Source organism: Hordeum vulgare, chromosome 4H, assembly GCF_904849725.1.
Source record: "Hordeum vulgare subsp. vulgare chromosome 4H, MorexV3_pseudomolecules_assembly, whole genome shotgun sequence".
NCBI lineage: Eukaryota > Viridiplantae > Streptophyta > Magnoliopsida > Poales > Poaceae > Hordeum > Hordeum vulgare.
Genome location: NC_058521.1, coordinates 573,661,895 through 573,666,894, shown reverse-complemented (window position 1 = coordinate 573,666,894; position 5,000 = coordinate 573,661,895). Strand labels below are relative to the sequence as shown.

Here is a 5,000-nt window from a genome sequence, read left to right as displayed (position 1 = left end):
TAGTACTAGTACTAGTAGTAGTAGTAGTAGTAGTAGTAGTAGTACTAGTAGTACTAGTAGTAGTAGTAGTAGTAGTAGTAGTAGTAGTAGTAGGGTTGGCATAAGGAACAAATAGATAGTTGCATGTCGGATGCGATCATACCAGCACTAAAGCACCGGATCCCATCACAACTCCGAAGTTAAGCGTGCTTGGGCGAGAGTAGTACTAGGATGGGTGAACTCCTGGGAAGTCCTCGTGTTGCATTCCCCTTTTTAAATATATTTTTGCGCCACGTGACAAGGATGACGCGGGACCGTGATCTATATGACCTCGTTTTCTTATTTTTGACGTTTACTAGTTTTCTTATTTTTGACGTTTATGATATGTTTTAGGTTGCCCCTCCCGTGTCCATTGCCACATTTGCCTCGACAACGGAGACGAGTTTAACACAAGAATTTCACCGCTCCCTCTCTACCCCGACAACACGAGCACCGCCACGACCTCTCTGACTTTTCCCACCGCGCTTGACACCCAACGACTAGTAGTAGTAGTAGTAGTAGTAGTAGTACTAGTACTAGTAGTAGTAGTAGTAGTAGTAGTAGTACTAGTACTAGTACTAGTAGTAGTATTAGTAGTAGTACTAGTACTAGTACTAGTACTAGTAGTAGTAGTAGTAGTAGTAGTAGTAGTACTAGTAGTACTAGTAGTAGTAGTAGTAGTAGTAGTAGTAGTAGTAGTAGTAGTAGTAGTAGTAGTAGGGCAAGCATAAGGAACAAATAGATAGTTGCATGTCGGATGCGATCATACCAGCACTAAAGCACCGGATCCCATCACAACTCCGAAGTTAAGCGTGCTTGGGCGAGAGTAGTACTAGGATGGGTGACCTCCTGGGAAGTCCTCGTGTTGCATTCCCCTTTTTAAATATATTTTTGCGCCACGTGAGAAGGATGACGCGGGACCGTGATCTATATGACCTCGTTTTCTTATTTTTGACGTTTACTAGTTTTCTTATTTTTGACGTTTATGATATGTTTTAGCTTGCCCCTCCCGTGTCCATTGCCACATTTGCCTCGACAACGGAGACGAGTTTAACACAAGAATTTCACCGCTCCCTCTCTATCCCGACAACACGAGCACCGCCACGACCTCTGTGACTTTTCCCACCGCGCGTGACACCCAACGACTACTACTACTACTAGTAGTAGTAGTAGTAGTAGTAGTAGTAGTAGTAGTAGTAGTAGTAGTAGTAGTAGTAGTAGTAGTAGTAGTAGTAGTAGTAGTAGTCGTAGTAGTAGTAGTAGTAGTAGTAGGGCAAGCATAAGGAACAAATAGATAGTTGCATGTCGGATGCGATCATACCAGCACTAAAGCACCGGATCCCATCAGAACTCCGAAGTTAAGCGTGCTTGGGCGAGAGTAGTACTAGGATGGGTGACCTCCTGGGAAGTCCTCGTGTTGCATTCCCCTTTTTAAATATATTTTTGCGCCACGTGACAAGGATGACGCGGGACCGTGATCTATATGACCTCGTTTTCTTATTTTTGACGTTTACTAGTTTTCTTATTTTTGACGTTTATGATATGTTTTAGCTTGCCCCTCCCGTGTCCATTGCCACATTTGCCTCGACAACGGAGACGAGTTTAACACAAGAATTTCACCGCTCCCTCTCTACCCCGACAACACGAGCACCGCCACGACCTCTCTGACTTTTCCCACCGCGCTTGACACCCAACGACTAGTAGTAGTAGCAGTAGTAGTAGTAGTAGTAGTAGTAGTAGTAGTACTAGTACTAGTAGTAGTAGTAGTAGTAGTAGTAGTACTAGTAGTACTAGTAGTAGTAGTAGTAGTAGTAGTAGTAGTAGTAGTACTAGTAGTACTAGTAGTAGTAGTAGTAGTAGTAGTAGTAGTAGTAGTAGGGTTGGCATAAGGAACAAATAGATAGTTGCATGTCGGATGCGATCATACCAGCACTAAAGCACCGGATCCCATCACAACTCCGAAGTTAAGCGTGCTTGGGCGAGAGTAGTACTAGGATGGGTGAACTCCTGGGAAGTCCTCGTGTTGCATTCCCCTTTTTAAATATATTTTTGCGCCACGTGACAAGGATGACGCGGGACCGTGATCTATATGACCTCGTTTTCTTATTTTTGACGTTTACTAGTTTTCTTATTTTTGACGTTTATGATATGTTTTAGCTTGCCCCTCCCGTGTCCATTGCCACATTTGCCTCGACAACGGAGACGAGTTTAACACAAGAATTTCACCGCTCCCTCTCTACCCCCACAACACGAGCACCGCCACGACCTCTCTGACTTTTCCCACCGCGCTTGACACCCAACGACTAGTAGTAGTAGTAGTAGTAGTAGTAGTAGTAGTAGTAGTAGTACTAGTAGTAGTAGTAGTAGTAGTACTAGTACTAGTACTAGTACTAGTAGTAGTAGTAGTAGTAGTACTAGTAGTAGTACTAGTAGTACTAGTAGTAGTAGTAGTAGTAGTAGTAGGGCAAGCATAAGGAACAAATAGATAGTTGCATGTCGGATGCGATCATACCAGCACTAAAGCACCGGATCCCATCACAACTCCGAAGTTAAGCGTGCTTGGGCGAGAGTAGTACTAGGATGGGTCACCTCCTGGGAAGTCCTCGTGTTGCATTCCCCTTTTTAAATATATTTTTGCGCCACGTGACAAGGATGACGCGGGACCGTGATCTATATGACCTCGTTTTCTTATTTTTGACGTTTACTAGTTTTCTTATTTTTGACGTTTATGATATGTTTTAGCTTGCCCCTCCCGTGTCCATTGCCACATTTGCCTCGACAACGGAGACGAGTTTAACACAAGAATTTCACCGCTCCCTCTCTATCCCGACAACACGAGCACCGCCACGACCTCTGTGACTTTTCCCACCGCGCGTGACACCCAACGACTACTAGTAGTAGTAGTAGTAGTAGTAGTAGTAGTAGTAGTAGTAGTAGTAGTAGTAGTAGTAGTAGTAGTAGTAGTAGTAGTAGTAGTAGTAGTAGTAGTAGTCGTAGTAGTAGTAGTAGTAGTAGTAGGGCAAGCATAAGGAACAAATAGATAGTTGCATGTCGGATGCGATCATACCAGCACTAAAGCACCGGATCCCATCAGAACTCCGAAGTTAAGCGTGCTTGGGCGAGAGTAGTACTAGGATGGGTGACCTCCTGGGAAGTCCTCGTGTTGCATTCCCCTTTTTAAATATATTTTTGCGCCACGTGACAAGGATGACGCGGGACCGTGATCTATATGACCTCGTTTTCTTATTTTTGACGTTTACTAGTTTTCTTATTTTTGACGTTTATGATATGTTTTAGCTTGCCCCTCCCGTGTCCATTGCCACATTTGCCTCGACAACGGAGACGAGTTTAACACAAGAATTTCACCGCTCCCTCTCTACCCCGACAACACGAGCACCGCCACGACCTCTCTGACTTTTCCCACCGCGCTTGACACCCAACGACTAGTAGTAGTAGCAGTAGTAGTAGTAGTAGTAGTAGTAGTAGTAGTACTAGTACTAGTACTAGTAGTAGTAGTAGTAGTAGTAGTAGTAGTAGTACTAGTACTAGTAGTAGTAGTAGTAGTAGTAGTAGTACTAGTAGTACTAGTAGTAGTAGTAGTAGTAGTAGTAGTAGTAGTAGTACTAGTAGTACTAGTAGTAGTAGTAGTAGTAGTAGTAGTAGTAGGGTTGGCATAAGGAACAAATAGATAGTTGCATGTCGGATGCGATCATACCAGCACTAAAGCACCGGATCCCATCACAACTCCGAAGTTAAGCGTGCTTGGGCGAGAGTAGTACTAGGATGGGTGAACTCCTGGGAAGTCCTCGTGTTGCATTCCCCTTTTTAAATATATTTTTGCGCGACGTGACAAGGATGACGCGGGACCGTGATCTATATGACCTCGTTTTCTTATTTTTGACGTTTACTAGTTTTCTTATTTTTGACGTTTATGATATGTTTTAGCTTGCCCCTCCCGTGTCCATTGCCACATTTGCCTCGACAACGGAGACGAGTTTAACACAAGAATTTCACCGCTCCCTCTCTACCCCCACAACACGAGCACCGCCACGACCTCTCTGACTTTTCCCACCGCGCTTGACACCCAACGACTAGTAGTAGTAGTAGTAGTAGTAGTAGTAGTAGTAGTAGTACTAGTAGTAGTAGTAGTAGTAGTACTAGTACTAGTACTAGTAGTAGTAGTAGTAGTAGTACTAGTACTAGTACTAGTAGTAGTAGTAGTAGTAGTAGTAGTAGTAGTAGTAGTAGTAGTAGTAGGGCAAGGATAAGGAACAAATAGATAGTTGCATGTCGGATGCGATCATACCAGCACTAAAGCACCGGATCCCATCACAACTCCGAAGTTAAGCGTGCTTGGGCGAGAGTAGTACTAGGATGGGTCACCTCCTGGGAAGTACTCGTGTTGCAATCCCCTTTTTAAATATATTTTTGCGCCACGTGACAAGGATGACGCGGGACCGTGATCTATATGACCTCGTTTTCTTATTTTTGACGTTTACTAGTTTTCTTATTTTTGACGTTTATGATATGTTTTAGCTTGCCCCTCCCGTGTCCATTGCCACATTTGCCTCGACAACGGAGACGAGTTTACCACAAGAATTTCACCGCTCCCTCTCTACCCCGACAACACGAGCACCGCCACGACCTCTGTGACTTTTCCCACCGCGCGTGACACCCAACGACTACTACTACTACTAGTAGTAGTAGTAGTAGTAGTAGTAGTAGTAGTAGTAGTAGTAGTAGTAGTAGTAGTAGTAGTAGTAGTAGTAGTCGTAGTAGTAGTCGTAGTAGTAGTAGTAGTAGTAGTAGTAGTCGTAGTAGTAGTCGTAGTAGTAGTAGTAGTAGTAGTAGTAGTAGTAGGGCAAGCATAAGGAACAAATAGATAGTTGCATGTCGGATGCGATCATACCAGCACTAAAGCACCGGATCCCATCAGAACTCCGAAGTTAAGCGTGCTTGGGCGAGAGTAGTACTAGGATGGG

At 43.9% G+C, this 5,000-nt stretch overlaps 9 non-coding genes across 9 annotated transcripts in view; all 9 read left to right on the top strand.

Moving 5' to 3' along the window:
* Positions 1 to 128: 128 nt before the first annotated feature.
* Positions 129 to 247, top strand: LOC123451406. Its single transcript, XR_006632284.1, has one exon. It is a non-coding gene; the product is annotated as a 5S ribosomal RNA (ribosomal RNA).
* Positions 248 to 773: 526 nt separating this feature from the next.
* LOC123451325 lies at positions 774 to 892 on the top strand. The gene has a single exon (XR_006632208.1). It is a non-coding gene; the product is annotated as a 5S ribosomal RNA (ribosomal RNA).
* A 433-nt stretch (positions 893 to 1,325) lies between these two features.
* On the top strand, positions 1,326 to 1,444 carry LOC123451412. The gene has a single exon (XR_006632288.1). It is a non-coding gene; the product is annotated as a 5S ribosomal RNA (ribosomal RNA).
* A 487-nt stretch (positions 1,445 to 1,931) lies between these two features.
* LOC123451405 lies at positions 1,932 to 2,050 on the top strand. Its single transcript, XR_006632283.1, has one exon. It is a non-coding gene; the product is annotated as a 5S ribosomal RNA (ribosomal RNA).
* A 466-nt stretch (positions 2,051 to 2,516) lies between these two features.
* LOC123451354 lies at positions 2,517 to 2,635 on the top strand. Its single transcript, XR_006632237.1, has one exon. It is a non-coding gene; the product is annotated as a 5S ribosomal RNA (ribosomal RNA).
* Positions 2,636 to 3,071: 436 nt separating this feature from the next.
* On the top strand, positions 3,072 to 3,190 carry LOC123451400. Its single transcript, XR_006632279.1, has one exon. It is a non-coding gene; the product is annotated as a 5S ribosomal RNA (ribosomal RNA).
* Positions 3,191 to 3,719: 529 nt separating this feature from the next.
* LOC123451404 lies at positions 3,720 to 3,838 on the top strand. Its single transcript, XR_006632282.1, has one exon. It is a non-coding gene; the product is annotated as a 5S ribosomal RNA (ribosomal RNA).
* A 472-nt stretch (positions 3,839 to 4,310) lies between these two features.
* Positions 4,311 to 4,429, top strand: LOC123451417. The gene has a single exon (XR_006632293.1). It is a non-coding gene; the product is annotated as a 5S ribosomal RNA (ribosomal RNA).
* Positions 4,430 to 4,913: 484 nt separating this feature from the next.
* The window catches only part of LOC123451389, a 119-nt gene continuing 32 nt past the window's right edge, over positions 4,914 to 5,000 (top strand). The window contains exon 1 of the ribosomal RNA XR_006632268.1: positions 4,914 to 5,000. This exon is cut by the window's right edge and continues 32 nt beyond it. This is a non-coding gene — a ribosomal RNA (5S ribosomal RNA).